Genomic DNA, 24,897 nt, shown 5'->3' on the forward strand with positions numbered 1-24,897 from the left:
AACTGTTCAAATTCAAAAGGACAGTGTGCTTTTTCAAACAGCTTTGATGTAAACCCAGATGTTCCAGTATTGAATGAATCCTCAGAGACTGTCCCTGTTGCTAAATACAGTGGGTAGAATTTGCAAACCCAATACTAAATACACAGCTACTTGGACTTGAAGTCAGTCATGTTTTGCTGAAATGTTGAAATAATGTCTAGCTCTTAAATATGCCTTTGTTCTTGTATTTTGCAATGTTGAACAAAGTTAAAGAGGGAGGATGTAGATCAGCGTGTATTTTGAACCTAGTCAGCCACTGTAGCTAGACAGCGCATGTATATAAGTACTGAGCATGTGCGAGGTCACTGCCATTTTTGTATAGTCAGCCAGTGTGAGTGTAAACTTGAATGGAGATGCACACATGAGTGTGTTAGCAGTAACAAGTCAGTCAGTAAAGATATGAAGTATGAAGTATATGTACAAGTTACAGCTCCTGATGTGTGTATGGATAATAAACAACTTGAACGCATACCCAGCCTCAGTGTCTCATTTGAATACATGAGACATGCAACACTAATGCTGAATACATTGTAGCACCTAACACTACATACATTGTAACACTTGACACTGCACACATTAACTAACACTTCAAATATTGTTGCAACTAGCACTGCACACATTGTAGCACCTAATACAGCATACATTGCAGCATCTAACACTTCTTATGTTGTTGCACCTAGCATTGCACACATTGGAGCTCCTAATAGTGTATATATCATAATACTAACACTTCATACACTGTTGCACATAAAATGGCATGCATTGTAGCACCTAACACTTCACACATTATAGTACCTAATGCTCCATACACTGAAGCACTGCATACATTGTAGCACATAATACTGCATACATTCTAGCATCCAACACTGCATGTATTGCAGCACCTAACACTTCATGCACTGTTGCACCTAACAGTGCATACATTGTAGCACCTAACTCTGCATGCACCGTAGCACTGCATACATTATAGCACCTAACCCTGCATACACAGTAGCACTGGGTACACTGTAGCACCTAACCCTGCATACACTGTAGCACTGGGTACACTGTAGCACCTAATACTGCACACATTTTAGTATCCAACATTGCATGTATTGCAGCACCTAACAGTGCATACATTGTAGCACCTAGCACTGCATATATTGTAACATCTAACACTATATATATTAGCACCTAACACTGCATTCATTGTTGCACTTAACAGTGCATACACTGTAGTACCTAACACTGCATACATTGTAACATGCATGTGATATGCTGACATCACTGCACACACTCAGCTTGAGGGGGCAATCAGGTACAGAGATGCTCACCTAGCCACCAATGATGGGAGCTGTAGTCACCAACCATAAGAAGGGGTGGACAGTTGACCTTGCTTCAGGTAAAGTCAGTTGGTCATGCTGGGTGGAGACAAGAGAGTAAGAAGTGTCACCAAGACAAGGCAAATGGTCAAAATGAGACTACAGGTAAAAACAGAAAAAACTCATGAAGAAAGCCCAGTGCATTAACAGTGCCTGTTTTATTGATGCACACTTAATTTTGCTGGAATATAGAAATACCCTTTTGCAAGGAACAAGTGTTCCTCCTCAGTGATTAATATGTCACAAGTTGAAGAGAATGTCTGCATCAACATCTTTATTTTAGTTTGAAAACATGAGTTCAAATAAAAGACAGATTTGAAAGAAAACTAGTCTACACAAAAAATACTTGTATGATCAGATACCAAGATAGCAGCCTTCGCTGACAGTGAGGGAAAGTGAGCATACAACAAGGTTTTACAGGAAAACAGCCAGAGTGAGCAACTGTGAAGTATTGGGGGTGAGGTGGGCAACTCAGATCTTTTGGTATTTAAAATAAGATTGGACCGCCATTGACAACAAGCCAAAGAGTCTTCTTCAAAACAAATTAAACCAAGTGCTGTGTTCCCTCTTAGATTCAGGTTTTCAAGAAACTGTTCAAAGAGATATCCAAAAAGGCATTTTTAGAAGTAGCAGCAGGTAAGAAAAAGAGTCCATTTGTCTATGGAAGATTCAAACACCTTCTAATACATGAGCACCACAAGTCCGGAGCACAGGTTCTCGGAAATATTCCAAGTGTGGTAAATTGCCAAGGAATCCATCGAGTTAGTCACCTGCAACAAATGGCAAATACTTATTGTATGTCACTCGGAAACTGCATTTAATTAAGATCTTATTACTTTATTTTATTTATTTATTTTATTGTATTTATTACTGCAGCAATAGTGTTTCAACTTTGCATTTGAAAATTTTTTGACATGAGTTTGCACCTGACAACAATCTGAATTTTAGAAAGATGTTTTCTTATTGAAACAATGCCCATAAATGCAAGATGTGCAGCACAGAGGTATGTCATTATCAAATACTTTATATTTATGCCTGTTGGGCAGTTAGCACAGAGGATTAAGGCCACAAACTGTTAACAAGTTACTTTGTGTGGTACAAGGTTTAATTCTCTCAGTCTTTATTTGTGTACTTTATAACACCGAGCAAGTCATTTAACCAGATGGTGCTTTGTGGCAATTCTGAATTATTTATTTATTTACATTTCTTTACTAGGAAAGTCCATATGGGCCATACAAGACAAGTTTTCAACAGAGACCCAGAGAGAACCAGAGAGAAGCTCTGCAGAAATATGCAGTAAATAAATTAAATTGTGGAAATAATTCAACAACTTTGTCAAATCAATATAAAAATGAGCAGTGATTTAACAAAAATACACAGGAATGTGATTATTAACTTAATTGGAAATCAGGAGGAACAACAAATTAATGAGAAGTTGAAGAGTATATAAAATGGGGATGGCAGTGGATAGAAAGAGCTACAGAAAGATGGGCCGGGCTAAACTAGAAACTATTAATAATAATGAGTGATGGGAGGTGGTGTTAACTAGAAACTATTAATAATAATGAGTGATGGGAGTTGGTGTTAACTAGAAACTATTAATAATAATGAGTGATGGCAGTTGGTGTTAGATAAGTGGAGGATAGTAAAAGAGGACAGCAGTATTATGGCAGTAGTTACAAATTAATTATAGAAAGTATGGGAGCCTTAAATGGATGTAGTTATGGGATGAGGAAGGAGGTGATGTAAACAGAATATGTAGAGGTAAGTTTAAATGAGCAAAGATTAAGAGAGGAAATTATGGAGAATAAAGTTAACCTCTGGGAGAGGAACAGGAGCAGAGCCAGAAATGTTAGACAAACTCTTAATTGCAATTTAAAATTAATAGTGGATGCTGTTTTTCTAATAAGAACTAAAACATGATTTGAGATGTTAAATATGAAAGATGAATACAAGGAGTCTCCAAAGGAGTTGTGTGATTTGTATGAAAATTCTTACATCTAGGGAACAGAGACCCCTAGGAGGAGAATACCATTGTAGCAATGTATTCTGTGAGGACAGTTTTCAGGAAAGATGAGCGAGTTCTAGATGAGAGAAAATTAGGCTGTTTAGTAGGTCAAACCAGCTTAATTTTGAGGGCAAAGTAGCCAAGTTTGATTAGGCACCTGAGAAGCAAATTTAGTAATTTTATTATATCTTCAGTCTATATCTTTATTTGTCATACATTAATATTTGTAAGAAATGGAGAGGTATAGAGTAGGTCAGATAATAAGGAGGTTGTTGTTATGATTTTACAAGAATGTTTAGTTAGAAAGAAAGATGCCCTATAGACTAGTCCCGATTTTTTTGTCTTTGTCACATTTGAGTTGGTTATCAGGAGTAGTACCTATTAGTTTTGTTTCTGAGACTAGTTTAAGCTGAGTTCTTCAACTGGATACATTTATGAAGTTGAATACAGAGCAATGTTTTAGGGTAAACAACATTAATTTTGTTTTGTTAGGATTTAAAAGTGGGTTACAGTTAGAAAATCAAGGCTGAATGTGAGTGAGTTGAGGCCGAGGAGATGAGAACGGCATCTTCTGTATATGGAATGAGAGTACAAGCCACAGAAGTGGTTGTTCAAGAACAAATTAAATAGGAGAGAACCAAGTATAAGACTTGCAGGACACCAGTGAATACTAGAAGATAAGCAGAGAAGGCAGAATGTCACTTGACTGTGCACAATCTTTAGGATAACTAGTGAACCATTTATGAGTAGGGCAACAGAAGTGTTAAGGATGAGAGGGCATGAAATAATTTAGGATGAGAGACTGTATCAAAAGGTTTTCTAAAGTCTAGGAAGACAGAGAACAGAAGTTGTTTTTTATTTCTACTTATATCGATTGTATTTAGAAAGGATAGCAGGGCCTTGGTTGCATTGTGTTTGAGGTGAAAACCATATTGTGTTGGGGAGAGAAGGTTGTTTGATAGACGGTAATTTTAGACCTCATTACAGATTCATCTTTCTAGGATCTTGATATGGGGAGAGAGAATAGCAGTGGAGTGATAACTGGACATTTACATTGAGTTAAGCCCCATTTATGTTAGGGAGCATGAAAGTTTGTTGCCATAATGCTGACATAAACTTTATTTATAGATCAGTTTATTAGTATAGATATGGGGTAAGGCAGAGGTCTTCCTGCCATTTTTAATTTTCAGCTGGAAGTTTGCCTGCAGATAGAGTTGTGGGCTGGAGCTTGCTAAATAGTTTTTAAACAGTTAGAGCTAGAACTGGTTTAAAATTGAAAGAGGAAAGGTTAGCTAACTCAGGAGAGAAGGAATCTGGGTATGGTGCTGCTGGTGTTTAATCAAATCTGCAAATAAGGTGAAAGTTAAATCTGTATGCTATATCCTGGTCTGAAAGATATGTAAAGGGGCAAGGAGGAGAGGTTCTTCTTGGATTTATGAGGTTATGGATGCTAGTCCATAATGCTTTAGGAATGGAGGTGCACAAGTTCTGAAGGGAGCTGTAATAGTTTTGGGTTAGGACGTATTTTTAGTAAGGTTATTAAGGTGCTTATGTACAGTTTTCTGCATGTGTGATTTGGCAAAATTTTATGCCAGATGCCCTTCCTGATGCAACCCTCCCCATTTATCCGGGCTTGGGACCGGCACAAAGAAATGCACTGGCTTGTGCATCCCCAGTGGGATCAAATGGTGGAAACTGAAAAAGGGTACTTGTGAGGTGAGGTTCAGGGAAGAGTTAAGACAGGCACTGTGTGGCAGTGAAGAGTTACCGAATAGCTGGATAACTACAGCAGAGCTAGTAAGAGAGATGGCTAGAAGGGTGCTTGGTGTGACATCTGGAAAGAGGAAGGAGGACAAGGAGACCTGGTGGTGGAATGAAGAAGTACAGGAGAGTATACAGAGAAAGAGGTTGGTGAAGAAGAAGTGGGATTGTCAAAGAGATGAAGAATGTAGACAAGAGTATAAGGAGATGAGGTGCATGGCAAAGAGAGAGGTGGTGAAGGCTAAGGATAAGGCGTATGAAGAGTTGTATAAAAGGTTGGACACTAAGGAGGGAGAAAGGGACCTGTACCGATTGGCTAGACAGAGGGACCGAGCTAGTAAAGATGTGCAGCAGGTAAGGGTGATAAAGGATAATAAGGGAAACAAACTCACAAGCGAGGAGAGTGTGTTGAGCAAATGGAAAGAGTACTTTGAGGGGTTGATTAATGAAGAGAATGAGAGGGAGAGAAGGTTGGATGATGTGCGGATAGTGAATCATGAAGTGCAGTGGATTAGCAAGGAGGAAGTAAGGATAGCTATGAAGAGGATGAAGAACGGAAAGGCCATTGGTCCAGATGACATACCTGTGGAAGCATGGAGGTGTTTTGGTGAAATGGCAGTGGAGTTTTTAACTAGATTGTTTAATGAAATCTTGGAAAGTGAGAGGATGCCTGAGGAATGGAGAAAAAGTGTTTTGGTACCGATTTTTAAGAATAAGGGTGATGTGCAGAGCTGTAGTAACTACAGAGGGATTAAACTGATCAGTCACAGCATGAAGTTATGGGAAAGAGTAGTGGAAGCTAGGTTAAGAAGGGAGGTGATGATTAGTGATCAGCAGTATGGTTTCATGCCAGGAAAGAGCACTACAGATGCAATGTTTGCTCTAAGAGTGTTGATGGAGAAGTACAGAGAAGGTCAGAAGGAGTTGCATTGTGTCTTTGTGGATTTAGAGAAAGCATATGACAGGGTGCCTAGAGAAGAGTTGTGGCATTGTATGAGGAAGTCGGGAGTGTCAGAGAAGTATGTAAGAGTGGTACAGGATATGTACGAGGGTAGAGTGACAGCGGTGAGGTCTGCGGTGGGAGTGACAGATGTGTTTAAGGTGGAGGTGGGATTACATCAAGGATCAGCTCTGAGCCCTTTCTTATTTGCAATGCTGATGGACAGGTTGACAGATGAGATCAGACAGGAGTCTCCGAGGACTATGATGTTTTCAGATGACATTGTGATCTGTAGTGAGAGTAGGGAACAGGTGGAGGAGACCCTGGAGAGGTGGAGATATGCTCTAGAGAGAAGAGGAATGAAGGTCAGCAGGACTGAGACAGAATATATGTGTGTGAATGAGAGGGAGGATAGAGGAATGGTGAGGATGAAGGGAGTAGAGGTGGTGAAGGTGAATGAGTTTAAGTACTTGGGATCAACAGTTCACAGTAATGGTGAGTGTGGAAGAGAGGTGAAGAAGAGAGTACAGGTAGGATGGAGTGGGTGGAGAATAGTGTCAGGAGTGATTTGTGATAGACAAGTACCAGTAAGAGTGAATGGGAAGGCCTACAAGAGGGTAGTGAGACCAGCTATGTTATATGGGTTGGAGACAGTGGCATTGACAAAAAGGCAGGAGTCAGAGCTTGACGTGGCAGAGTTGAAGATGTTAAGATTTGCACTGGGTGTGACGAGGATGGACAGGATTAGGAATAAGTATATTAGAGGGTCAGCCCAGGTTGGAAGGTTTGGAGACAAAGCCAGAGAGGCAAGATTATGTTAGTTTGGACATGTGCTGAGGAGGGATGCAGAGTATACACTACACTTCAACTCTACCTTCCTAGAGATACTAAATAGGCATGCCCCTCCAAGAACTACCAGAATTAAATCCAAAACAGTTCCATGGCTATCAAGGGAAACAAGGCAAAAAATAAAAGAAAGGAATCCAGCCTTGACAGCCTGGAGGTCCAACAACAATCCAGAAACACAGCTAGCATACCAGCAGTTAAGAAATCTTACTAAGAAACTAGTTACGCAAGATAAAAGAAATTACTTTATAACCCATCAAACACAATATTCAAACAATCCAAAAAAATTCTGGGCAGGCTTAAACAGGTTACTACACCCTGGCAAAACGACTACCCCACCCCCAACAACAGGTTTAACAAAAGAAAACATAGCTGAATCATTTAACTCATTCTTTACTGAAACTGTACTTGCTCTTGCCCAAAATCAAACCTATACAAATACTATTAGTACCTCCCCCAAACCAAACAACAGCCCCACATTTAAGCTACAACCCACCTCGACCTCCTATATAAGAAAACTACTATCCCAACTAAAACCAACAACAATAGCAGCAGATTCCCTCCCCAATGAATTCTTACAACTAGCAGCAAATGAAATAGCTAAACCAGTCTCAATCCTAATTAACCGATCCATATCAGAAGGTTCAGTACCCTTGATCTGGAAAACTGCCTATATTATACCCTTACACAAAGGGGGAAATTCTTATGACATATCTAACTACAGACCAATAGCAATACTTTCCCCAATTGCTAAAATATTAGAAAAATGTATCCACAATCAATTAATGACACATCTCACGGATCAAGGGCTCCTATCTCATACACAACATGGGTTTTGGCCAGGACATAGCACCACTACTGCCCTGCTAGCATTCACAGATACCATTAATAACAACAGGAATAATGGTAAGCTTTCTTCAGCCCTCTTCCTAGACCTATCGAAGGCCAGGACATAGCACAACCACCGCCCTACTAGCATTCATAGATACCATTAATCACAACAGCAATAATGGTAAGCTTTCTTCAGCCCTCTTCCTAGACCTATCAAAGGCCAGGACATAGGACAACCACCGCCCTGCTAGCATTCATAGATACCATTAATCACAACAGGAATAATGGTAAGATTTCTTCAGCCCTCTTCCTAGACCTATCCAAGGCCAGGACATAGCACAACCACCACCCTGCTAGCATTCATAGATACCATTAATCACAACAGAAATAATGGTAAGCATTCTTCAGCCCTCTTCCTAGACCTATCAAAGGCCAGGACATAGCACAACCACCGCCCCGCTAGCATTCATAGATACCATTAATCACAACCGGAATAACGGTAAGCTTTATTCAGCCCTCTTCCTAGACCTATCAAAGGCCAGGACATAGGACAACCACCGCCCTGCTAGCATTCATAGATACCATTAATCACAACAGGAATAATGGTAAGCTTTCTTCAGCCCTCTTCCTAGACCTATCAAAGGCCAGGACATAGGACAACCACCGCCCTGCTAGCATTCATAGATACCATTAATCACAACAGGAATAATGGTAAGCTTTCTTCAGCCCTCTTCCTAGACCTATCAAAGGCCAGGACATAGGACAACCACCGCCCTGCTAGCATTCATAGAGACCATTAATCACAACAGGTATAATGGTAAGCTTTCTTCAGCCCTCTTCCTAGACCTATCAAAGGCCAGGACATAGGACAACCACCGCCCTGCTAGCATTCATAGAGACCATTAATCACAACAGGAATAATGGTAGGCTTTCTTCAGCCCTCTTCCTAGACCTATCAAAGGCCAGGACATAGGACAACCACCGCCCTGCTAGCATTCATAGATACCATTAATCACAACAGGAATAATGGTAAGCTTTCTTCAGCCCTCTTCCTAGACCTATCAAAGGCCAGGACATAGCACAACCACCGCCCTGCTAGCATTCATAGATACCATTAATCACAACAGGAATAATGGTAAGCTTTCTTCAGCCCTCTTCCTAGACCTATCAAAGGCCAGGACATAGGACAACCACCGCCCTGCTAGCATTCATAGATACCATTAATCACAACAGGAATAACGGTAAGCTTTCTTCAGCCCTCTTCCTAGACCTATCAAAGGCCAGGACATAGCACAACCACCGGCCTGCTAGCATTCATAGATACCATTAATCACAACAGGAATAACGGTAAGCTTTCTTCAGCCCTCTTCCTAGACCTATCAAAGGCCAGGACATTGGACAACCACCGCCCTGCTAGCATTCATAGATACCATTAATCACAACAGCAATAATGGTAAGCTTTCTTCAGCCCTCTTCCTAGACCTATCAAAGGCCAGGACATAGGACAACCACCGCCCTGCTAGCATTCATAGATACCATTAATCACAACCGGAATAACAGTAAGCTTTCTTCAGCCCTCTTCCTAGACCTATCAAAGGCCAGGACATAGCACAACCACCGCCCCGCTAGCATTCATAGATACCATTAATCACAACCGGAATAACGGTAAGCTTTATTCAGCCCTCTTCCTAGACCTATCAAAGGCCAGGACATAGGACAACCACCGCCCTGCTAGCATTCATAGATACCATTAACCACAACAGCAATAATGGTAAGCTTTCTTCAGCCCTCTTCCTAGACCTATCAAAGGCCAGGACATAGGACAACCACCGCCCTGCTAGCATTCATAGATACCATTAATCACAACAGGAATAATGGTAAGCTTTCTTCAGCCCTCTTCCTAGACATATCAAAGGCCAGGACATAGCACAACCACCGCCCTGCTAGCATTCATAGATACCATTAATCACAACAGGAATAATGGTAAGCTTTCTTCAGCCCTCTTCCTAGACCTATCAAAGGCCAGGACATAGGACAACCACCGCCCTGCTAGCATTCATAGATACCATTAATCACAACAGGAATAATGGTAAGATTTCTTCAGCCCTCTTCCTAGACCTATCCAAGGCCAGGACATAGCACAACCACCACCCTGCTAGCATTCATAGATACCATTAATCACTACAGGAATAATGGTAAGCTTTCTTCAGCCCTCTTCCTAGACCTATCAAAGGCCAGGACATAGGACAACCACCGCCCCGCTAGCATTCATAGATACCATTAATCACAACAGGAATAATGGTAAGCTTTATTCAGCCCTCTTCCTAGACCTATCAAAGGCCAGGACATAGGACAACCACCGCCCTGCTAGCATTCATAGATACCATTAATCACAACAGCAATAATGGTAAGCTTTCTTCAGCCCTCTTCCTAGACCTATCAAAGGCCAGGACATAGGACAACCACAGCCCTGCTAGCATTCATAGATACCATTAATCACAACCGGAATAACGGTAAGCTTTCTTCAGCCCTCTTCCTAGACCTATCGAAGGCCAGGACACAGCACAACCACCACCCTGCTAGCATTCATAGATACCATTAATCACAACAGGAATAATGGTAAGCGTTCTTCAGCCCTCTTCCTAGACCTATCAAAGGCCAGGACATAGCACAACCACCGCCCTGCTAGCATTCATAGATACCATTAATCACAACCGGAATAACAGTAAGCTTTCTTCAGCCCTCTTCCTAGACCTATCAAACGCCAGGACATAGCACAACCACCGCCCTGCTAGCATTCATAGATACCATTAATCACAACAGGAATAATGGTAAGCTTTCTTCAGCCCTCTTCCTTGACCTATCAAAGGCATTTGATATCGTTAACCATGAAAAATTAATCTCCCATCTTGTAAACCTAGGCTTTGATAACTTATCAGTCTCCTGGTTTAGAGACAACCTTAACAATAGACAACAGGCAGTACTATGGAATAAGAACTTATCTCCGCTCTTACCTGTTACACTCGGAGTTCCTCAGGGATCTATACTAGGCCCCTTGCTATTCTCAATTTTTACAAATAATCTCCACTCAGCTGCAAAAAGTTCAACCCTTATACAATATGCAGACAATTCAACTATAATATCTAATGCCCCTACTTTACTAGACCTCCACAAAAATAGCCAGGATAACTTTCACTCAGTGGAAACATGGCTCACTGAGAATGGCTTAATCCTCAACCCCCAAAAAACAATCTTCTGCTATTCTATCCCTCAACTACAACTGCCCCCACATGCACCTTTACTATCCACTCTATTAATGGTACCCCCATATCACCTGATACCCAAACTAAACTACTTGGCATTACTATTGATAATAAGCTCAAGTTTGATGTACATATTAATCTGGCCATTAAAAATACTAACAAAAAGCTAGGCAGCCTCTACAAGCACAAAGCATTCCTGACCCATAATGCTAGAACTACAATTGCACGTTCACATCTTCTCTCAACTCTACTGTATGCCTCACCCATCCTGATTAACTTATCCAAAACAGAAATCAATAAAATGACAACCTGCTATAATCAGATAGCCATATTTGCCAACAACAACTCATATAGAACTCATCACTGCCTAAACCTAAAGCAATTGGGTTGGATGGAACTACCTAACTTACTTATCTATGGTCAGCTAGTTACTACTCACAAGATACTCTATCAACAAAATATATCTCCTTCACTGGGTAACATTATCCAACAATATTCATGTTCCAGGCAACTCCGCTCAACTAATAAACTACAGTTAGCTGTTACTAGATCCAACAACCATGCAGGAGATTCCCTTTACTCCTCTTATGTGGCCAAAATTTGGAACTCCCTACCCACATCCTTATCCCTGATAACCTCACTGCCTAAATTTAAAAAAACTATCCACAACTTCCTCAGTAACAAATGGTTATGTCCATGCTCTACTCCAGACTAATACCTGCACCACTTCAGTACTATGGTAACTATTGTCCTAAACTAGACTCCTATCTGTTACTTGCATATAAACATGTAACATATCAAAGTTATGATAATATTCATATAACAATGTTACTATTAACAATGTAATACTGTTTAATGACTATTGCAACTGTATCCATCTAGTGTCTGCAGCCCATACCTATATGTGTCAATAACTAGATACCCTACTGGATCTAGTTGAAATATGTATCTGTCTGTAACTTTAAATCTATAAGTGTCTGCAATTTATACCTATAAGTGTCATTAACTAGATACCTTAAAGGATCTAGGTGAAATATGTACCCAAGTTTGTCTGTATGTTCTGTTTAATTGTCTCTTTGGAGCTTTTCTCCCCGGGCCTCCACTGAAAATGGACATATATCCAGCTGGACTATCCCGGTTAACAAATGTAAAATAAATAAATAAATATTGGGAAAAAGATGCTAAGGATGAAGCTGCCAGGTAACAGGAAAAGAGGAAGGCCTAAGATAAGGTTTATGGATGTGGTGAGAGAGGACATGCAGGTGGTTGATGTGACAGAGCAAGATGCAGGGGACAGGAGGAAATGGAAACAGTTGAACTGCTGTGGCAACCCCTAATGGGAGCAGCTGAAAGAAGAAGAAGAGGAATTAAGGTGTTTATGAGTTTAGTATAATGTGGGGTTCCTATCTGTGAGCCAAATTTTCCAAGCTTTATTACTTTGGTGCATTAGCTGTCTTGTATTGGACTTCAGCTGGGGAACAGGATTAGACTTAATCCTTTGTCTTCTGAGTGGAACTAAATCATTAAGGATATTAAGAAAGATGAAGATGAAAGTGTCAGTTGCTTACAATTCATATTCTGGGTGTCAGCACCATACAAATCACATTCTGGGTGTGCCTCCTTTACAGACTCATGATCAATATCATATATCAGCTCTCAGATAATCATAGGCTTCTCTCCATTACAAATGCAAGGTCAACATTATATGATGACTAAGAGGTAATCTGTATTAGAAATACAAGGTTCACACCATACAGCATTTCATAGATGAGCAAGGTTTGTATCCATGATAAATTTAAGGCCAACATTATACACTGATTTACAGACACTCCATAGTTTGTTTCATATATTGTTGGTAATAACGCTGCTGAATATCAGAAGGCCAATAGGAAGGACCAGAATCCAAAACTATGGCAAGGGCCTTTTTTCTGTTAAATTTACAGACTATTCTATTATTTACAAAAAAACTACTACATTGGAGGGTGAATAGCTGTCCTGCCATTCAATGACTCCCTGCTTCAGCACTTTTTTCCCTTTACCTCAGATGAAAACAGATCTAAACACATATTTAAAAAAACACTCTGCAAAAAAAAAAAAGTCCTATATAATACAGCCATAGACTAAATACATGAAAGCAAATTCATAGTAGTCAGAGTTATAAAATACTTCCAACTGAAAACCAGCACAGTGGTGGAAGAGACAGCATTTTAGCCTTACAACACCTGGTTCTTTTGTTTGGCTCATGGCTCTGGGGCCTTCTGTGTGGATTTAGCATGTCCTTACTTTGTCCATGTGGGATTTTGTCAGTGGTTCAAGCTTCTTCCCACATCCCAAAGACACATGTGTATCTGAACTCTGCCTAAGTGTATGATGTGCATGTGAGCATAATATCTCCAGCAAAGAACTGGCATCTCCTAAGGATTGATGTGTATCTTATTCTCAGTACCTGCAAGGATCACGCATCTCCTAAGGATCGATGTGTATCTTATTCTCAGTACTTGCAAGGATCACGCATCTCACAAGGATCAATGTGTATCTTATTCTCAGTACTAGCAAGGATCTGGTATCTCCTAAGGATTGATGTGTATCTTATTCTCAGTACTTGCAAGGATCAGGCATCTCCTAAGGATCGATGTGTATCTTATTCTCAGTACCTGCAAGGATCAGGCATCTCCTAAGGATCGATGTGTATCTTATTCTCAGTACTTGCAAGGATTAGCTCCATCTCATAAGGATCGATGTGTATTTTATTCTCAGCACCTGCAAGAATCACGCATCTCTTAAGTATCGATGTGTATCTTATTCTCAGTACGTGCAAGGATCACGGATCTCTAAGGATCGATGTGTATCTTATTCTCAGTACCTGCAAGGATCACGCATCTCCTAAGGATCGATGTGTATCTTATTCTCAGTCCTTACAAAGATCATGCATCTCCTAAGGATTGATGTATATCTTATTCTCAGTACTTGCAAGGATCTGGCATCTCCTAAGGATTGATGTGTATCTTATTCTCAGCACCTGCAAGGATCACGCATCTCCTAAGGATCGATGTGTATCTTATTCTAGTACCTGCAAGGATCTGACATCTCCTAAGGATCGATGTGTACCTGCAAGGATCACCCATCTCCTAAGGATCGATGTGTATCTTATTCTCAGTACTTGCAAGGATAACGCATCTCCTAAGGATTGATGTGTATCTTATTCTCAGTACTTGCAAGGATCTGGCATCTCCCAAGGATCGATGTGTATCTTATTCTCAGTACCTGCAAGGATCACGCATCTCCTAAGGATTGATGTGTATCTTATTCTCAGTACTTGCAAGCATCTGGCATCTCCTAAGGATCGATGTGTATCTTATTCTCAGTACTTGCAAGGATCTGGCATCTCCTAAGGATTGATGTGTATCTTATTCTCAGTACTTGCAAGCATCTGGCATCTCCTAAGGATCGATGTGTATGTTATTCTCAGTACCTGCAAGAATCGTGCCTCTCCTAATGATCGATGTGTATCTTATTCTCAGTACTTGCAAGGATCTGGCATCTGCTAAAGATTGATGTGTATCTTATTCTCAGTACTTGCAAGGATCACGCATCTCCTAAGGATTGATGTATATCTTATTCTCAGTACTTGCAAAGATTTGGCATCTCCTAAGCATCGATGTGTATCTTATTCTCAGTACTTGCAAGGATCAGGCATCTCCTGAGGATTGATGTGTATCTTATTCTCAGTACTTGCAAGGATCTGGCATCTCCCAAGGATCAATGTGTATCTTATTCTCAGTACCTGCAAGGATCACGCATCTCCTAAGGACTGATGTGTATCTTATTCTCAGTACTTGCAAAGATTTGGCATCTCCTAAGCATCGATGTGTATCTTATTCTCAGTACTTGCAAGCATCTGGCATCTCCTAAGGATTGATGTGTATATTATTCTCAGTACTTGCAAGGATCATGCATCTCCTAAGGATCGATATGTATCTTATTCTCAGTACCTGCAAGGATCACGCATCTCCTAAGGATTGATGTGTATCTTATTCTCAGTACCTGCAAGGATCACGCATCTCCTAAGGATTGATGTGTATCTTATTCTCAGTACCTGCAAGGATCACGCATCTCCAAAGGATCGATGTGTATCTTATTCTCAGTACCTGCAAGGATCACGCGTCTCCAAAGAATCGATGTGTATCTTATTCTCACTACTTGCAAGGATCATGCATCTCCAAAGGATCAATGTGTATCTTATTCTCAGTACTTGCAAGGATCATGCATCTCCTAAGGATTGATGTATATCTTATTCTCAGTACTTGCAAGGATCTGGCATCTCCTAAGGATTGATGTGTATCTTATTCTCAGTACCTGCAAGGATCATGGATCTCCTAAGGATCGATGTGTATCTTATTCTCAGTCCTTACAAAGATCATGCATCTCCTAAGGATTGATGTATATCTTATTCTCAGTACTTGCAAGGATCTGGCATCTCCTAAGGATCGATGTGTATCTTATTCTCAGCACCTGCAAGGATCACTCATCTCCTAAGGATCGATGTGTATCTTATTCTAGTACCTGCAAGGATCTGACATCTCCTAAGGATCGATGTGTACCTGCAAGGATCACCCATCTCCTAAGGATCGATGTGTATCTTATTCTCAGTACTTGCAAGGATAACACATCTCCTAAGGATTGATGTGTATCTTATTCTCAGTACTTGCAAGGATCTGGCATCTCCCAAGGATCGATGTGTATCTTATTCTCAGTACCTGCAAGGATCACGCATCTCCTAAGGATTGATGTGTATCTTATTCTCAGTACTTGCAAGGATCATGCATCTCCTAAGGATTGATGTGTATCTTATTCTCAGTACTTGCAAGCATCTGGCATCTCCTAAGGATCGATGTGTATCTTATTCTCAGTACTTGCAAGGATCTGGCATCTCCTAAGGATCGATGTGTATCTTATTCTCAGTACCTGCAAGAATCACGGATCTTCTAAGGATCGATGTGTATCTTATTCTCAGTACTTGCAAGGATCTAGCATCTGCTAAAGATTGATGTGTATCTTATTCTCAGTACTTGCAAGGATCACGCATCTCCTAAGGATTGATGTATATCTTATTCTCAGTACTTGCAAAGATTTGGCATCTCCTGAGCATCGATGTGTATCTTATTCTCAGTACTTGCAAGGATCAGGCGTCTCCTAAGGATTGAAGTGTATCTTATTCTCAGTACTTGCAAGGATCTGGCATCTCCTAAGGATTGATGTGTATCTTATTCTCAGTACGTGCAAGGATCATGCATCTCCTAAGGATCGATATGTATCTTATTCTCAGTACCTGCAAGGATCACGCATCTCCTAAGGATTGATGTGTATCTTATTCTCAGTACCTGCAAGGATCACGAATCTCCTAAGGATTGATGTGTATCTTATTCTCTGTACCTGCAAGGATGACGCGTCTCCTAAGGATTGATGTGTATCTTATTCTCAGTGCCTGCAAGGATCACAGATCTCCTAAGGATCGATGTGTATCTTATTCTTAGTACTTAGAAGGATCATGCATCTCCTAAGGATTGATGTGTATCTTATTCTCAGTACCTGCAAGGATCACGCATCTCCAAAGGATCGATGTGTATCTTATTCACAGTACTTGCAAGGATCATGCATCTCCTAAGGATCGATGTGTATCTTATTCTCAGTACTTGCAAGGATCTGGTATCTCCTAAGGATTGATGTGTATCTTATTCTCAGTACTTGCAAGGATCATGCATCTCCTAAGGATCAATGTGTATCTTATTGTCAGTACTTGCAAGCATCTGGAATCTCCAAAGGATCGATGTGTATCTTATTCTCAGTACCTGCAAGGATCACGCATCTCCTAAGGATCGATGTGTATCTTATTCTCAGTACTTGCAAAGATCTGGCATCTCCTAAGGATCGATATGTATCTTATTCTCAGTACTTCCAAGGATCTGGCATCTCCTAAGGATCGATGTGTATCTTATTCTCAGTACCTGCAAGAATCGTGCATCTCCTAATAATCAATGTGTATCTTATTCTCAGTACCTGCAAGGATCATGCATCTCCTAAGGATCGATGTGTATCTTATTCTCAGTACTTGCAAGGATCTGGCATCTGTTAAAGATTGATGTGTATCTTATTCTCAGTACTTGCAAGGATCACGAATCTCCTAAGGACTGATGTATATCTTATTCTCAGTACTTGCAAAGATCTGGCATCCCCAAAGCATCGATGTGTATTTATTCTCAGTACTTGCAAGGATCAGGCATCTCCTAAGGATTGATGTATATCTTATTCTCAGTACCTGCAAGGATCTGGCATCTCCTAAGGATTGATGTGTATCTTATTCTCAGTACTTGCAAGGATCATGCATCTCCTAAGGATCGATATGTATCTTATTCTCAGTACCTGCAAGGATCACGCATCTCCTAAGGATCGATGTGGATCTTATTCTCAGTACTTGCAAGGATCTGGCATCTCCTACTGATCGATGTGTATCTTATTCTCAGCACCTGCAAGGATCATGCATCTCCTAAGGATTGATGTGTATCTTATTCTCAGTACCTGCAAGGATCACGCATCTCCTAAGGATTGATGTGTATCTTATTCTCAGTACCTGCAAGGATCACGGATCTCCTAAGGATCGATGTGTATCTTATTCTTAGTACTTACACGGAACAAGCATCTCCTAAGGATTGATGTGTATCATATTCTCAGTACATGCAAAGATCAGGCATCTCCTAAGGATTGATGTGTATCTTATTCCAGGACTTGCAAGGATCATGCATCTCCTAAGGATCGATGGGTATCTTATTCTCAGTACTTGCAAGCATCTGGCGTCTCCTAAGGATCGATGTGTATCTTATTCTCAGTACCTGCAAGGATCATGCATCTCCTAAGGATCGATGTGCATCTTATTCTCAGTACCTGCAAGGATCACGCATCTCCTAAGGATCGATGTGTATCTTATTCTCAGTACTTGCAAAGATCTGGCAACTCCTAAGGATTGATGTGTATCTTATTCTCAGTACTTGCAAGGCTCTGGCATCTCCTAGGGATTGATGTGTTTCTTATTCTCAGTACTTGCAAGGATCATGCATCTCCTAAGGATCGATGTGTATCTTATTCTCAGTACTTGCAAGCATCTGGCATCTCCTAAGGATCGATGTGTACCTTATTCTCAGTACCTGCAAGAATTGTGCATTTCCAAATAATAGATGTGTATCTTATTCTCAGTACCTGCAAGGATCATGTATCTTCTAAGGATTGATGTGTATCTTATTCTCAGTACTTGCAAGGATCACGCATCTCCTAAGGATTGATGTGTATCTTATTCTCAGTACCTGCAAGGATCATGCATCTCCTAAGGATCGATGTGTATCTTATTCTCAGTACCTGCAAGGATCATGCATCTCCTAAGGATCAATGTGTATCTTATTCTCAGTACTTGCAAAGATCACGCATCTACCAAGGATCGATGTGTATCTTATTCTCAGTACTTGCAAGGATCACGCATCTCACAAGGATCAATGTGTATCTTATTCTCAGTCCCAGCAAGAATCGTGCCTCTCCTAATGATCGATGTGTATCTTATTCTCAGTACTTGCAAGGATCTGGCATCTGCTAAAGATTGATGTGTATCTTATTTTCAGTACTTGCAAAGATTTGGCATCTCCTAAGCATTGATGTGTATCTTATTCTCAATACTTGCAAGGATCAGGCGTCTCCTGATGATTGAAGTGTATCTTATTCTCAGTACTTGCAAGGATCTGGCATCTCCCAAGGATCGATGTGTATCTTATTCTCAGTACCTGCAAGGATCACGCATCTCCTAAGGACTGATGTGTATCTTATTCTCAGTACTTGCAAAGATTTGGCATCTCCTAGGCATCGATGTGTATCTTATTCTCAGTACCTGCAAGGATCATGCATCTCCTAAGGATTGATGTGTATCTTATTCTCAGTACTTGCAAGGAGCATGCATCTCCTAAGGATCGATATGTATCTTATTCTCAGTACCTGCAAGGATCACACATCTCCTAAGGATTGATGTGTATCTTATTCTCAGTACCTGCAAGTATCACGCATCTCCTAAAGATTGATGTGTATCTTATTCTCAGTACCTGCAAGGATCACGCGTCTCCTAAGGATTGATGTATATCTTATTCTCAGTACCTGCAAGGATTACAGATCTCCTAAGGATCGATGTGTATCTTATTCTTAGTACTTAGAAGGGTCATGCATCTCCTAAGGATTGATGTGTATCTTATTTTCAGTACCTGCAAGGATCACGGATCTCCAAAGGATCGATGTGTATCTTATTCTAGGTAGCTTGCAAAGATCATGCATCTCCTAAGGATCGATGTGTATCTTATTCTCAATACTTGCAAGGATCAGGCGTATCCTAAGGATTGATGTGTATCTTATTCTCAGTACTTGCAAGGATCTGGCATCTCCCAAGGATAGATGTGTATCTTATTCTCAGTACCTGCAAGGATCAGGCATCTCCTAAGGATTGATGTGCATCCCATTCTCAGTACTTGCAAGGATCATGCATCTCCTAAGGATTGATGTGTATCTTATTCTCAGTACTTGCAAGCATCTGGCATCTCCTAAGGATCGATGTGTATATTATTTTCAGTACTTGCAAGGATCTGGCATCTCCTAAGGATCGATGTGTATCTTATTCTCAGTACCTGCAAGAATCGTGCATCTCCTAATGATCGATGTGTATCTTATTCTCAGTACTTGCAAGGATCTGGCATCTGCTAAAGATTGATGTGTATCTTATTCTCAGTACTTGCAAGTATCATGCATCTCCTAAGGATTGATGTATATCTTATTCTCAGTACTTGCAAAGATTTGGCATCTCCTAAGCATCGATGTGTATCTTATTCTCAGTACTTGCAAGGATCTGGCATCTCCTAAAGATTGATGTGTATCTTATTCTCAGTACTTGCAAGGATCATGCATCTCCTAAGGATCAATATGTATCTTATTCTCAGTACCTGCAAGGATCACGCATCTCCTAAGGATTGATGTGTATCTTATTTTCAGTACCTGCAATGATCACAAATCTCCTAAGGATTGATGTGTATCTTATTCTCAGTACATGCAAGGATCACGCGTCTCCTAAGGATTGATGTGTATCTTATTCTCAGTACTTGCAAAGATCTGGCATCTCCTAAGGATCGATGTGTATCTTATTCTCAGTACCTGCAAGGATCACGCATCTCCTAAGGATCGATGTGTATCTTATTCTCAGAACCTGCAAGGATCACGCACCTCCGAAGGATCGATGTGTATCTTATTCTCAGTACTTGCAAAGATCTGGCAACTCCTAAGGATTGATGTGTATCTTATTCTCAGTACTTGCAAGGATCTGGCATCTTCGAGGGATTGATGTGTATCTTATTCTCAGTACTTGCAAGGATCATGCATCTCCTAAGGATCGATGCGTATCTTATTCTCAGTACTTGCAAGCATCTGGCATCTCCTAAGGATCGATGTGTATCTTATTCTCAGTACCTGCAAGAATCGTGCATCTCCTAATAACCGATGTGTATCTTATTCTCAGTACCTGCAAGGATCACGCATCTTATAAGGATTGATGGGTATCTTATTCTCAGTACTTGCAAGGATCATGCATCTCCTAAGGATTGATGTGTATCTTATTCTTAGTACTTGCAAGGATCATGCATCTCCGATGGATCAATATGTATCTTATTCTCAGTACCTGCAAGGATCACGCATCACCTAAGGATTGATGTGTATCTTATTCTCAGTACCTGCAAGGATCACGCATCTCCTAAGGATCGATGTGTATCTTATTCTCAGTACCTGCAAGGATCACACATCTCCTAAGGATCAATGTGTATCTTATTCTCAGTACTTGCAAAGATCACGCATCTACCAAGGATCGATGTGTATCTTATTCTCAGTACTTGCAAGGATCACGCATCTCACAAGGATCAATGTGTATCTTATTCTCAGTACTAGCAAGGATCTGGTATCTCCTAAGGATTGATGTGTATCTTATTCTCAGTACTTGCAAGGATCAGGCATCTCCTAAGGATCGATGTGTATCTTATTCTCAGTACCTGCAAGGATCAGGCATCTCCTAAGGATCGATGTGTATCTTATTCTCAGTACTTGCAAGGATTAGCTCCATCTCATAAGGATCGATGTGTATTTTATTCTCAGCACCTGCAAGAATCGTGCATCTCCTAATAATCAATGTGTATCTTATTCTCAGTACCTGCAAGGATCACGCATCTTCTAAGGATTGATGTGTATCTTATTCACAGTACTTGCAAGGATCATGCATCTCCTAAGGATTGATGTGTATCTTACTCTCAGTACTTGCAAGGATCACGCATCTCCTAAGGATTGATGTGTATCTTATTCTCAGTACCTGCAAGGATCATGTATCTCCTAAGGACTGATGTGTATCTTATTCTCAGTACTTGCAAAGATTTGGCATCTCCTAAGCATCGATGTGTATCTTATTCTCAGTACTTGCAAGCATCTGGCATCTCCTAAGGATTGATGTGTATATTATTCTCAGTACTTGCAAGGATCATGCATCTCCTAAGGATCGATATGTATCTTATTCTCAGTACCTGCAAGGATCACGCATCTCCTAAGGACTGATGTGTATCTTATTCTCAGTACCTGCAAGGATCATGCATCTCCTAAGGATTGATGTGTATCTTATTCTCAGTACCTGCAAGGATCACGCGTCTCCTAAAGATTGATGTGTATCTTATTCTCAGTACCTGCAAGGATCACAGATCTTCTAAGGATTGATCTGTATCTTATTCTTAGTACTTGCAAAGATTTGGCATCTCCTAAGCATCGATGTGTATCTTATTCTCAGTACTTGCAAGCATCTGGCATCTCCTAAGGATTGATGTGTATATTATTCTCAGTACTTGCAAGGATCATGCATCTCCTAAGGATCGATATGTATCTTATTCTCAGTACCTGCAAGGATCACGCATCTCCTAAGGACTGATGTGTATCTTATTCTCAGTACCTGCAAGGATCATGCATCTCCTAAGGATTGATGTGTATCTTAATCTCAGTACCTGCAAGGATCACGGATCTCCAAAGGATCGATGTGTATCTTATTCTCAGTACTTGCAAGGATCATGCATCTCCTAAGGATTGATGTGTATCTTATTCTCAGTACTTGCAAGGATCACGCATCTCCTAAGGATTGATGTGTGTCTTATTCTCAGTACCTGCAAGGATCATGCATCTCCTAAGGACTGATGTGTATCTTATTCTCAGTACTTGCAAAGATTTGGCATCTCCTAAGCATCGATGTGTATCTTATTCTCAGTACTTGCAAGCATCTGGCATCTCCTAAGGATTGATGTGTATATTATTCACAGTACTTGCAAGGATCATACATCTCCTAAGGATCGATATGTATCTTATTCTCAGTACCTGCAAGGATCATGCATCTCCTAAGGATTGATGTGTATCTTATTCTCAGTACCTGGAAGGATCACGCATCTCCTTAGGATCGATGTGTATCTTATTCTCAGTACCTGCAAGGATCACACATCTCCTAAGGATCGATGCGTATCTTATTCTCAGTACTTGCAAAGATCTGGCAACTCCTAAGGATTGATGTGTATCTTATTCTCAGTACTTGCAAGGATCTGGCATCTCCTAGGGATTGATGTGTATCTTATTCTCAGTACTTGCAAGGATCATGCATCTCCTAAGGATCGATGTGTATCTTATTCTCAGTACCTGCAAGAATCGTGCATCTCCTAATAATCGATGTGTATCTTATTCTCAGTACCTGCAAGGATCACGCATCTTCTAAGGATTGATGTGTATCTTATTCTCAGTACTTGCAAGGATCATGCATCTCCTAAGGATCGATATGTATCTTATTCTCAGTACCTGCAAGGATCACGCATCTCCTAAGGATTGAGGTGTATCTTATTCTCAGTACCAGCAAGGATCACGCATCTCCTAAGGATTGATGTGTATCTTATTCTCAGTACTTGCAAGGATCACGCATCTCCTAAGGATTGATGTGTATCTTATTCTCAGTACCTGCAAGGATCACGCATCTCCTAAGGATCGATGTGTATCTTATTTTCAGTACCTGCAAGGATCACAGATCTCCTAAGGATCAATGTGTATCTTATTCTCAGTACTTGCAAAGATCACGCATCTACCAAGGATCGATGTGTATCTTATTCTCAGTACTTGCAAGGATCACGCATCTCACAAGGATCAATGTGTATCTTATTCTCAGTACTAGCAAGGATCTGGTATCTCCTAAGGATTGATGTGTATCTTATTCTCAGTACTTGCAAGGATCAGGCATCTCCTAAGGATCGATGTGTATCTTATTCTCAGTACCTGCAAGGATCAGGCATCTCCTAAGGATTGATGTGTATCTTATTCTCAGTACTTGCAAGAATCACGCATCTCTTAAGTATTGATGTGTATCTTATTCTCAGTACGTGCAAGGATCACGGATCTCTAAGGATCGATGTGTATCTTATTCTCAGTACCTGCAAGGATCACGCATCTCCAAAGGATCGATGTGTATCTTATTCTCAGTACTTGCAAGGATCTGGCATCTCCCAAGGATCGATGTGTATCTTATTCTCAGTACCTGCAAGAATCATACATCTCCTAAGGATTGATGTGTATCTTATTCTCAGTACTTGCAAGCATCTGGCATCTCCTAACGATCGATGTGTATCTTATTCTCAGTACTTGCAATGATCTGACATCTCCTAAGGATTGATGTGTATCTTATTCTCAGTACTTGCAAGCATCTGGCATCTCTTAGGGATCGATGTGTATGTTATTCTCAGTACCTGCAAGAATCGTGCCTCTCCTAATGATCGATGTGTATCTTATTCTCAATACTTGCAAGGATCACGCATCTGCTAAAGATTGATGTGTATCTTATTCTCAGTACTGGCAAAGATTTGGCACCTCCTAAGCATCGATGTGAATCTTATTCTCAGTACTTGCAAGGATCTGGCATCTCCTAAAGATTGATGTGTATCTTATTCTCAGTACCTGCAAGGATCACGCATCTCCTAAGGATTGATGTGTATCTTATTCTCAATACCTGCAAGGATCACGCGTCTCCTAAGGATTGATGTGTATCTTATTCTCAGTGCTTGCAAAGATCTGGCATTTCCTAAGGATCGATGTGTATCTTATTCTCAGGACCTGCAAGGATCATGCATCTCCTAAGGATCGATGTGTATCTTATTCTCAGTACTTGCAAGGATCTAGCATCTGCTAAAGATTGATGTGTATCTTATTCTCAGTACTTGCAAGGATCACGCATCTCCTAAGGATTGATGTGTATCTTATTCTCAGTACCTGCAAGGATCACGCATCTCCTAAGGATTGATGTGTATCTTATTCTCAGTACTTGCAAGGATCACGCATCTCCTAAGGATTGATGTGTATCTTATTCTCAGTACCTGCAAGGATCAGGCATCACCTAAGGATTAATGTGTATCTTATTCTCAGTACTTGCAAGGATCATGCATCTCCTAAGGATTGATGTGCATCTTATTCTCAGTACCTGCAAGGATCATGCATCTCCTAATTATCGATGTGTATCTTATTCTCAGTACCTGCAAGGATCATGCATCTCCTAAGGATCAATGTGTATCTTATTCTCAGTACTTGCAAAGATCATCTCTCCTAAGGAATTTTTTTTTTGTACTTAAAATTCCTTTAAAACGAATTTTTTTTGTTAAATCATTTTTGGGGGGCTCCCAAAAGGGGGGATCTTATTCTAGACCCTTACTTCCCAAAATGAAATTTTTTTTA

Source organism: Protopterus annectens, chromosome 10.part0 (assembly GCF_019279795.1).
Source record: "Protopterus annectens isolate FY-2018-M chromosome 10.part0, PAN1.0, whole genome shotgun sequence".
NCBI classification, from domain to species: domain Eukaryota; kingdom Metazoa; phylum Chordata; order Ceratodontiformes; family Protopteridae; genus Protopterus; species Protopterus annectens.